At 42.6% G+C, this 12309-nt stretch overlaps 1 protein-coding gene across 1 annotated transcript in view; it reads left to right on the plus strand.

The window, feature by feature from the left end:
• EXOC4 (exocyst complex component 4) overlaps positions 1-12309 on the plus strand; it is an 817909-nt gene that overhangs the window by 743806 nt on the left and 61794 nt on the right. The gene's annotated exons all lie outside the window — the stretch shown is intronic.

Raw genomic sequence — 12309 nt, forward strand, 5'->3', positions numbered from 1 at the left:
GCATGAGTGTCTTCTCATGTTGCTTTATAACCATCATCATTATTTTATTGGCTGCAAAATATTTTGAGCTGCTGTAATATAACTTATTTAAATATTATGCTGTTCTTGACTATTTAGACTGCTTCTCGTTTTTCACTAGTTAAATAATGATATTTAAAAAGTTGTGTATAGGGATTTTTCTTTTTCTTCAAACTGTTTCACTGGGACAAAGTCCCAGAAGTGGAATTACTTTGGAATCTGAACATTTTTACAGCTCTCCAAATGTATACTAAATTACTTCTCAAGCAAAATCACAGCCATAGATTCTGCCTTCAATTGTGTTTGGTCATTTTGATAATAAAACCAGCCTAAATTTGTTTTTATTTAAAGTGGGATATAAATAATGGTGTTACTGAAAAGTCTTCATTGTATTGTCAACATTATACATGAATTGGTAACAAAAAGCTAATTTAGCTAACATGTATTATAGTTTAGCATTGTTTAAAATGCCTGGATATTGAGCGGGGATAGAGGAGGCTTCCTTGCATTATTTTTTCTTAAGATTTACTTATACCTATTTATTTGAAAGGCAGAGTTAGAGAGAGAGAGAGAAAGAACGAGATTTTTCATCTGCTGGCCCACTTCCCAAAGGACCACAGCACCCAGAGCTGGGCCAATTTGAAGGCAGGAGCCAGGGACTTCTTCCAGTTTTCCACATGCGTGCAGGAGCCCAATGACTTGGGTCATCCTCGGCTGCTTTCCCAGGAGCATTAGTAGGGAGCTGGATCTTAAGTGGAGCAGCTGAGCTGGGAACCAGCACCTACACATGATACTGGCACTGCAGCTGTGGCTTTGTCAGCCATACCACAGTGCCAGCCCATTTCCCTACATTTTAGTGATTCTTCCTATTCCTATCAAAAGTGTCTATACCTTTTCTGTAATCATGTCTCTGTTGGAGCTATTGATATCACTGTTGTTTAAACTTCAAGTAGTAATTCAAGTAGGTGTTGAAATAAAGTGGCTAATGACTGACATTAAAGAAAAAGAATCGAATAGAATACAACAGTAATACCCCAGCACCCTTCACATAGTCGGAGTTTTTTGTGTGTGATGCTTTTGTTTTAGTCTAAGTGTTTATTGTGCCATGCTGAAAAATATTTTTTTTCGTAGTAGAAGATGCAATAACTTTTTTTAAAGATTGGCCTTATCAAGCATATTTATTAGCTGCTTTTCATATTAATGCAAAAATGCCCCAAGCAGTGGTTTCCCTTTTGATATTGAATTATCTTCTTTGTACCATTTTAATTTTTCATGCAGTCAGGCACAGCAATCTTTTGTAATTTCTTATTTCAGTTGAAGTCACAAATTCATCTTGCTTCTACAAAAGTGATAAATGATCCATCCAATTTTTGTCAATTCAATTCTTACCAAGGCATTCTCTGGACACCCTGGAACTTATAAAAATTCATGTGGGCTCAGCAAAAATGCAAATGAACAGCTCTGGCGCAAATGTTATTATGGAGTGGGTAAATTGAGAACGCACGATCAACATGAGAGCACGTGGCCTGTCCTCCCTTTCCGTTGCTGGTCTTTGCTGCCTCAGCAGAGTAAGTTCTGGTGCAAATGCTGTACAAGCAAATATTATAATAGTCACCCAGAGACATAGCTACAGAATGATCAGAAAAGTTGAAGAGGAAGGAAAGTTGAAAATTACAGCACACATGGAAATACTCAGAAGAGGAGGAACGAGATGAAACTGGGGACAAAACTGACAGAGTAAGGGGGCCTGCTGCTGATGGTAATGATGGTATGTTCCAGGCTCAATGGCTCCAATGAGTCCCACCTAAAAGACGAGGAAGCTGTAGCACAAAGTCTGTGTGGCTTACCCAAAGTCACCTAGCCATTAGGTGCTTGGAATTTGAACTTCAAGTCCTTATTCCTTTAAAAAATTTTAAAAGATTTTCTAAAGATTATTTTCAGTTGATTGGCAGATTTTACAAAGAAAGGGGAGACAAAAGAGGTCCTTCATCTGCTGTTCACTCCCCAGATGACCACAGCAGCTGGATTGAACTGTTTGAAGTTAGGAGCCAGTAACTTCTTCCCAGGCCTCAGAGAGTTGGATCAGAAGTGGAGCAGTCAGGACACGAACTAGCATTTGTATGGGATGTCGGTACCGGAAGGGGATTAGCCTAATGGTCAACCACTGCACCAAATCTATGCTCGAAAGCGTGACATTTGGTGTCTGTCATTCAGAAGGTGGCCTGCAGTTGGAAGGAGAGAAAAATAGTCACAACCTGAAAGCTAAAAGGCGTGTTGATTGTTTCATTGCAACCCTCCAGGTTGCTCCCTCCTTGTGGAGAAGTTTCATCCACATAAAAAAGTCTAGAATAGAAGTGGTGTTTACCACAACCAGACCTAGGGATGGAGACTGAGAGTTTGGACCTTTCTGTCATTTTGGTGGACTTCATCTGGATCATGAACATCCCTGACACAGGCTGCTGATCTGGCTGTCGATGGGGATGATTGTGTTACCCGCTTGACCTCCTTCCAAGGGATGTAGAACAAGTTTCCTCACTTAAAAGTGAAGATAATAAGGGTCAGAATGGTAGCCTAGCAGCTAAAGTCCTTGCCTTGTATGTGCTGGGATCGCATATGGGCACCAGTTCGCGTCCTGGTGGCCCCACTTCACATCCAGCTCCCTGCCTGTGGCCTGGGAAAGCAGTAGAGGATGACCCCAAAGTCTTGGGACTCTGCAACAAGGAAGAAGTTCCTGGCCCCTGGCTTCAGATCAGCTCAGTCTCAGACCACTTGGGGAGTGAACCAGTGGATGGAAGATCTTCCTCTCTGTCTTTCCTCCTCTCTGTATATCTGGCCTTTCAAAAAAAAAAATCTTAAAAAAAAAGTGAAGATGATTAGAGTATCAGCCTCAGAGTGTTGTTGTGAGACAAGGTCTGCTATATACACACATGCACACATATATGTGTGTGTGTATGTGGTTTATATCTGGTGTATGTATGTTGTATATATGCACATACATATATATGGAATATACATATATACATATGAGTGTCATTATCACATTTTTATTAATGATGAAGTAGCACAACTCATGTCAGGTTTAATCACTATTATAATTTCAAGGTGGTGGTTAGCATAAGTAATGTTTTGAGATATTTGTGACAACAGAAATGTGACAGAGACATAGCTGTGGGTTTGTTTAGCCATGAGAAAGTCACAGACGACACCTCTTTTCACTTTCCACATTCACAACAGAATGTGGATTCTGTAATTCCTCCCCTGGTCAAGTTCACAGACCTCTTGGATTCTCCCCAGATCTCACCTGGAGTCCATTTTCATATTTCCAGTGCATGAGGATGAACATTTGTGGCTAGAAGGAGGAAGGGAACCGAGACAGAGATCAGAATGACAGAGACAGGGAAGGTGCTGGGCTTCCTGAAGTGGCAGGTGGTGGGGTGTGCATGGATGGGGATCAGAAGGCGGACTGTGTGCCAGGTGTCTCCATGGACACTGAGGGTGTGGGACAGGATGTACCATTCAGAATCTAATCCATCAGTAATGGAAACATTTTTAATGACTAAGAACATGGACTTCAAACTTTGTCACATCGACGTTGGAGTCTGAGGATTTCCTTGTGCTTTCCAGCATGAGTCTTACCCAAGTCATATTACCATTCCATGTGTTGGTTGCTTCTCTGATTAGTAGCAGTGAGAATATGCTCACTCACAAAAGTGCTGTGAGGATTGGGTGATGGGGCATGCCAAAGGCTCAGGACCTAAGGCTTAGGCCACTGTGTTGATGCTGACATGACACTACCAAGTCACCAAGCTCTATGAAGATGCCTGCGTTGACCCATGAGTGGCCAAAGACAGCATACACTACACTATAAGCTTAAGAAGCAAAGATGAGAGTGGAGCAAGTGGTTGGAGATTCCCTCTGCTCACACAGGCTAATTGGTGAGCCAGGCTTTCCTGCAACCACCTCAGCCCCATGCTTGGCTCCCACTGCCCGAAAAGATGCAAAGTCTCCAATCTTGGTTGAAGCACACTAAACACACTGAGAGCAGCCTAACTTTGCACCTCCTTGTTGGTAGGAAGATTATCTGCCTCCATGTTGTTTCAGGAGCCAATGGATTTATGACACATGCTTTGCCCAGCTTAAACACCCAACCTAGGATGTCCTTCACCTACCATGAAGTGGTTACTGCCATATTGTCCCCTGTTTAGAACTCTACACAGACTTTGAATTAGAGCTACCTGTACACTCAAGGAAAGAAATCTCCACCAATTTAGGAAGCTGCAGGCACCAAGACCTTCCCATCCCGTCCCTTTGCAACCCTTTTAAAGGTGCATTCAAAAAATGAGATGCAACTGATGAGGATGACAGGAACAAGTCAGAGTACAGGCAAGTCAGAGTAATAATCTTCAAAACCACGCGGAAGTCAGCCTTCCTGCAAGTAACTGCACTAAGAATCCGTAGGTCTGTGCCTTGAAGATGAAGTCACCTGTGTGCGAATCTCTTAGCCAGGGAAGTGTATAGGGCCTTGTGATTTGGTTTCCAGAGCATTTACCTCAGATGCAGAGCTCCAAGAGATCCCACTTGCTTCTTTATTGACTAATTTTAATACTTTAATTTCTAACTACACCCTGTCCCCCACTTTTTAAGGACTAGAACCTGTTTTTTAAGACTTATTTGCTTATTTGAAAGGCAGAGTTAGAGAGAGGGGGGGAGGGAAAGAGAGAGCTTGTGTATCTGCAGGCTTACTCATCAAATGACTGCACTAGTCAGAATAGGGCCAGGCTGAAGCCAGGAGACAGGAACTTGATCTGGGTTTCTCATGTGAGTCACACACCCAAGCACTCAGGCCACTTTCTGCTTCTTTTCCCAGGTACGTTCTGGATTGGAGGTGGAGCAGCCAAGACTCTAACCGGCATCCATATAGGATATTGGCATTGTAGGCAGTCAGTGACTTAACCCAGCAATTGCTGGGCTTTATCAGAATGATTTTTGCAAAAGAAATGATACAGAGAAGTCTAACAAACCAAATAAAAAGGAAGAGCCTCTGTTTCACATAGGGAGGAGAAGGAGAGAAAGCTTGCTCCTTCCCAGTTCCTCAGGCCCGTGTGGAGGGCCAGAGTTTTCCAATTGTGTAACTTCCTGTCAGGCCACAAACCAGTCTAATGTCCTACCCAGGCTGGACCTCACGTTGCTGGATTTGAGCTTCTGAAAGTGATTGTGTCCAGAGTAAGACAGCAGCAGTGTAAGTGACTAGTGGAAGAACAATGGGTGAATAGCTACAGATGCTGGTTCTAGTCCCAGCAGCTGTTTTTTTGACAAAACCACCTGCTTCCTCCCACACCTCAAGGGCAGAGATCACAAGACCTTTGGGATTCCAAGGCAAAGCCAACATTCTTCCTCCAAATGTGCTGATTCATGGTGACTAAGCCACAGAATGTCTCTCGGTGCCCAAGTGCAGGCTGGGAGGTTCATGGCCACCCTCTGCTCCGCCTACCAGTTCCAGGGCCCTCAGGTCCTCCCCACTATGCTGAACCTGGGGAGTCTGTGGCCTGTGGCCAATGCCCCATTTTCTTGTACTTCAGTTCCACAAAATAAATATGGGCCGTAAGGCTGCCCTTTTTCTCCCCTGGCTCCCTGAATTTACTAGTTTGGGTCACCCATAATTTCTTCCCCAAATTTTGATTCATCTTTGATTATCGCTCATTTCTTTGTATCACTGAATTTATGCCTGGCATTAACTCTGGGAAGCTTTCCCTGATGATTTTCCATGTTATTTACACATACTGGAAAACCAAGGACAACAGTGGTGAAATTTATTTTTTTTTACAGATAATTTTGTTAAAAAGACTTCTTTCCACCCCCCGACCTTGCGTCAGCCCCCAGTGAGATGCACTTGGGCCCTCTGATTTTTCTGCCTCTGAAATTAAAATAGCTGCGATAGTCATAAAAACCAAGTTGTGTGTGTCAGTGTAAAGGTCATGGAGTTGAGAAGGGAAACTACAGAGAGATTTAGCATGTGTCTCCTTGGAGCTGCGAGAGAGTCAGAGTATAAATGAATTGTTCCTGTCTGTAGTTCTTCAGGTATAAAGTAAGAATCATGACACACAAAGTCTCCCAGGATTATTGTAAGGCTCAAGTGAGATTGATTTATTTATGCAGCATTTGTTACTTGGACTACATACATGAATCATATCATTTAAATATTTAAAATAAAGCCAACACTCATGTTCTCACACCCAGACTAATTAAGTAAGAAATACCGGACAGGCCTCTGGATATACCTCCTTGATAGCAAAAGCCATTCTTCTCCTTGACTTTTGAATAAATCATTGTTTTTGCAAACAGATCCCCAGGTTCACTCTGAGCCCCAGCAAGAGGCTGGTAGGGCTACCAGGGCTTGGGCACTTGAGCTGATCCTCCTCCCTGCCCTGTTTTTGTTCCCTGGGTGAATGAGGAGCATCAGCGGTTGCCCCTTCCACCTGTCAGTAGTATGTGCATATGTGTGTAGCACACAAACTGGGTGGGTGTCCATGGCAGGACCTCATGAAGCCTAGGATGAGATGAAGATGAGGAGGTTTTTCCTTATTGTATAAATGAATATTTGTATGATTAAATTAACACACATACACAAATAAATAAATCATTGTTTTACTCTTTTCTGTATTTTTATGATCTATGATTTTATTCCTAAAATTGCTTTTAGTTTTGCTTATTTTTAAACTCTATATCAGCGGCACGTCTCTGTGTAATTTTTCTGTGATTTGTGTTCTCTTGCTCTGCTAGCCTGGTTTTGAGATTCATTTGTGTGCAATGTGAGACTGCCATGATGGATTTACTTAGATATATATATATATATATGCCTCTTGCAGAGACTTATTCATATTCCTGTGTTGCCAACAGATATTTATCAGGAAATGTTTTGAATTTCACGGAATCTTTTTTTATTTTAAAAATACATATTAATATTTCTTTCATTTGTGTGATTACATAAATTATTTTATATTATATGAATATTGCATTCCTAAGATAGCATCTCACTAATCATTTGTTTTTTACATACAGAAGGATAAAATTTATACACAATTGGTTGTAGCTAGTTATATTTTATTTACATGCATGTACTTTGGTGAGATTGGTTTCTGATTTTTCTTCTTTGCAATGTCCTAGTCTGATCAGAGTTGTGCTGGTTCCATAAAATGAGTTTGAAAGTATTCCCTGTTATTCCTTTTTTCTGCTGAGTGTGTGGGATTGGTAATTTTCTTTGTGGGAAGACTTTTTCAGTAGTTCTTTGACCTCTTTGATGATGCTACGTCTCTGTAAGTATTTTCTACTTTCTGTTCTGGCTGCATCCCACTCACCATTCTCAGGTGTTCACCATGCAGATGGCCCAACAGAGCTGAGTGCAAACTATGGAGCCAGCTGTCCCTGTGGAAACCTTGGCCCACTATCTTTCATCTCAAATGCTGGGGCAGGTGGTCTATCCTATTTGGGCCCCAGTTTCCACACAATCACATGGGGAAACAGAACCTGTCACATATGCTGTTGTACATATATAGTAGTCATATATTATATATATAATAGTCATGTATGTTATAATATATACTTTATAATATATAATACATATATGCAGTAGGCATATATATTAATTAGTCATATATATATGACCACTAAGAGAGTGCTTGGCACATTGGGTAATTAATAGATATCATATGTAGAACTGTTGATAAATTTCTCTTTTTGTCCCTGGGTGTGATTGTATACCTGTTTCAAAATTTCCAAATGTGTGTGTTTGGTGGGGGAGCAGTTTTTAATTAATTTATCTTGCTCTTGTTTTGTAATGTTAACGTAACTGTGGCCATGAGCATGATACATGTGATCTCAGTTTGTTGAAATTTGTTGAGGCCTGCACTATGGCCTAGCATAACATTAATTTTCCCACACATGCTTAGAAATATGTGTCTTCGGGTCCAGCGCAAGTGGTTAAGGTCCTAGCCTTGAACGCCCGGGATCCCATATGGGCGCCGGTTCTGATCCCGGCAGCCCCGCTTCCCATCCAGCTCCCTGCCTGTGGCCCGGGAAAGCAGTCGAGGATGGCCCAAGGCCTTGGGACCCTGCACCCATGTGGGAGACCCGGAGGAGGCTCCTGGCTTCGGATTGGCTCAGCTCCAGCCGTTGCGGCCACCTGGGGAGTGAATCATTGGATGAAGGATCTTCCTCTCTGTCTCTCCACCTTTCCAATAAAAATAAAATAAATCTTTAAAAAAAAAGAAATATGTGTCTTCTCAGAACACCATTCGGAATTATGCCATTCCAAACTATACCCTAGCTAATTCTTATGTCCACTTAATCTAAGAAAAAGATGCACAATTTTGAAGTAGGTGAGTGTCTGGGTAGACATTGTCTTTGTTTAGAATTACACTTTTTCTTGGCATTTTTTTAAAGCTTTCTTCTAAATATTTTATTTTAGAAAAGTTTTAAATTCAAAGAAAAAGCTGTGGAGGCAGCATAGACACTTTCCATGCAACTCAGACCTAGCCTTCTGTTAACTGAAATCTTGCATTACAAAGGCACTTTGGCACAATGACTGCGCCAATTTGCTAAATTATCACAAACCAAGCCTGTACTTAATACTTGAGAGTGCCTTTGTTGTTACCTAATGGTCTTTTCTCATCTCAGGCTTTCATTCATGTTGCATTTTGTTGTCTTGTCCTTTTAGCTGTGACAGTTTTTAAGACTTGACCTGTTCTTATGGCTTTGACAGTGTTGAAGAGTACTGATCAGCCATTTTTAGCATTTCCCTCAACTGTGACTGTGTGATGTATTTCTGATGATTAGACTAGGATTTTAAGTTAAAAAGATAATTTAAAAATTATTTGAATAGTAGAGACGGAGAGGCGGAACAGAGAGAGATATTAAGATAGAGATCTCCTGCGCCCGGCGCAGTGGCGCAGTGGCGCAGTGGGTAAGATAGAGATCTCCCAACTGCTGCTTCTTCACCAAATGCCCACATTAGCCAGGTCAAAGCCAAGTCAAAGCCAAAAACCTGGAACTCAATCTGGGTCTTCCTCATGGGAGGCAAGGACCAGATTCTTCTTCTTTTACGATTTATTATTGGAAAGGTAAATATGCCAGATAGAAAGCTCTTTCATTCACTGGTTCACTCCCCATGTGATTGCAATTTCTGAACTGAGCCAACCAGAAGTCAGGAGCCAGGAGCTTCTTCCAGGTCTCCCATGCAGGTACAGGGTCCCAAGGCTTTGGGCCGTCCTCAACTGCCTTCCCAGGCCAGGAGCTGGATGGGAAGTGGAGCAGCTGGGACACTAACTGGCACCCATATGGGATCCTAGAGCCTGCAAAGCAGGGATTTTACCCACTGAGCCATCACACTGGGCCCAGGGACCAACTTCTTTAGACATTATCTGCTGCCTCTCAGGGTGCATTAGGAGGAAGCTAATTAGAATTATGAGAAGCAGAATCAGAACCTAGAGGCTGACATGGAATATGCACATGCCAAGTGAAGCCTCCAATTTGGGGTTGACAGATCATAGAAGTCAAATGGCATTTTTATCATGTCATATTAGCAGCACATATTATCAGTATGACTGATCCCTATTTTTTTTTAAAGATTTATTTTTATTATGTTTTTATTGGAAAGGCAGATATACAGAGAGGAGAGACAGAGAAGAAGATCTTCCGTCCAATGATTCACTCCCCAAGTGAGCCGCAACAGCCGATGCTATGCCGATCTGAAGCCAGGAGCCTCTTCCGGGTCTCCCACGCGGGTGCAGGGTCCCAAAGCTTTGGGCCGCCCTCGACTGCTTTCCCAGGCCACAGGCAGGGAGCTGGAAGGGAAGCGGGGCTGCCGGGATCAGAACTGGTGCCCATATGGGATCCTGGGTGTGCAAAGTGAGGACCTTAACCACTTGCGCCACTGCGCCGGGCCCGACTGATCCCTATTAATGCTAACCTCAATCACCTTGCAACAAAACTTTATAGAAACTTAGCTATTGTAATTTTATTATAATGAGATATCACTATAGTATTATGATGTAATGACCTAAAATCAGATCCAGGTAATTGCTGCCATTAAATTGCTGTTAGTCACTTTACCTCTCTGATCCTCAGAGATTTTTATTGTTGATAATTGAGTATATCTTCATTTGATATATCAAGTTCATGGTCACTTCTGAAATGTCTTAACAAGACGTTGTCCTTGAGTGCAGTTGTGTTAGCCAGCTGCCCTGCTGCATAGGGCACTGCAGAGACAATGTGGTGTGTCCCCCATGTTCAGATCATTATGAACATGGTATCTTCCACTCAGTGCTGTCCTGGATTACATCAGCCACCACCTCAGGAATACTCAGCAGCTCCAGAGAAAGGTGTACCCAGTGAAGAGCGAGCCTCCTCTAGACTCCCTGACTTGTCTGTGACTGAAGGCACTATGTTGGAACTCAATTCACTGGCCCTCATCAAACCTTTACATATCTGCAGTCGTGAGAAACCTTAATCCAGAATCCCCAGCTACGTCACTCTAGAATAGTTCAACAGCTGCAACTGCATGTCATCAATGTTTGCTATTACTATAAATAAATGAACAAGTAGCAGAGGTTGGATTTTAAGCTTTCCTACTGTATTCCAGGCTTCTTGTGATGGGTTCGTGGGAAGCAGTATTACTGGCTTGGCTCCCAGATTCCTCCCCTCTGATCCAAACAATCCTGCCTTTCTCGGGTTTGGTTATTGAGGATCAAGATAGGGATTTCTATTGGAAAATGATGTTGGCTGCTAAAAATAAGGCAGAAAACACTAGTTTAGAAGAACATTGGTTTAGGTGACCTTCATCGTCCTTTCTTTTTCAATGGCTCCACCTATCAGTATAAAAGAATTCTTATAAAGTCATAGACAGCATTTATTTCAAGGCTTGCTTTTATCATGAAACCTAATCTAAGGGGTTGGAAGCCAAGGCTTATAGGGTTCTACCCACAGAGAAGTGTATTGGCAGTGGGCCCTTATGTCCCATTATCTCACATCCTGTTACAATCTTCATGACTACTCCAAGAGAGGCATTTTATAGACTGAGAAAATGAAAGCTGAGAGGTTAAATCATTGACCAGAATCATGGATTAGAAAAAAAAGTCTGTAGTTACAAAACTCTTGGCCACCACTATCTGGTCAATTATGGGCCAGTCTGAGAACTGAGCAGTTTAGCTTCTCCTTGGGAATGACATACACTGATTTCACACCACAAAGTTTGAGTAGTCTCTGCAGATAGCCCTGCAGATCAACATGTGACCTTGGAACATGGTTTCAAGGGACAGACAAGTCCTAGGTCCTGGACAGCCTAGATTCCCTGGAAGTCCTGGGTTGGGCCCAACAATGGCAGTGCTCTCCTGAGTGGTCATGCTCTGCAGGGGTCTACCCGCAAGTACCCAACAGGCTCACCTGGCTTGCTTCCATAATCAGCAGCCAGGGCACTGCATTATAACAGCTGTTTTGTGGAATCATATCAATGTGAAGGATCTAGTATGGAGAAACCATACTGTGCAGCCACTGTTCACAGATTTTTCCAACACAGATCTTACCTGCACACATGACATAGTTAAACTGTTTGTACCTTCCAATCTCATTAGCAACTCCACATTTTAGTTGGGACACTGCTTTATAAAACTCTGTTCCTTGAGCATGTTTTGTCCCAGTGCTGTTCTGTATCTTTCTCAGGAGGGTCACTTCAGGAAGGTGTGGGGATTTTTGTGCCACCAAGAGGAGAGAGGAAGGGGAATCTCCATCTTCAAAGCAGCACTCATCTTTGTCCATGTACTCCATGCATGAATTGTCTGTGGAACTACGGGTCCCACTGCTACCCTAGCACACATTTCCCTGCACCAACAAGCACTGCTACTCTCAGCCCCCATCAGCTGAGAATTCATTTGAGCTTCAAAACGCAGGCAGAAGCAGCTGTTCTCCATGGCAGCTCTCACTTCTCTTCCTCTTCTCCCACTGCAGGCAAGCATCCTGCTAAGGGATAAGTCCTTCAAACCTTAGGTTCCTCCCAGTTGTGGCAGCTCATCTTTGGTTTTTGCTCCCTAGTCGATTGTTTTTAAATAATCTTGCTGGGCTCTAGAAAAAGCAGATGACTTAAAAACTTATTGATCGGCTCAAAAGTGTTTCAAAGTGTGCTTAAACCAATTCTAACTGCTCAGAGAAACAGGTTGTGATGAGTCAGATGACTTTGATATGACCGATAACCCTCTGGTGTGATTTGGAGGGTGACCTGAGAGGCTGCTAGCTTACCTGGGA

Source organism: Ochotona curzoniae, unplaced genomic scaffold (assembly GCF_017591425.1).
Source record: "Ochotona curzoniae isolate NIBS_2020 unplaced genomic scaffold, NIBS_Ocur_1.0 contig_4692, whole genome shotgun sequence".
NCBI lineage: Eukaryota > Metazoa > Chordata > Mammalia > Lagomorpha > Ochotonidae > Ochotona > Ochotona curzoniae.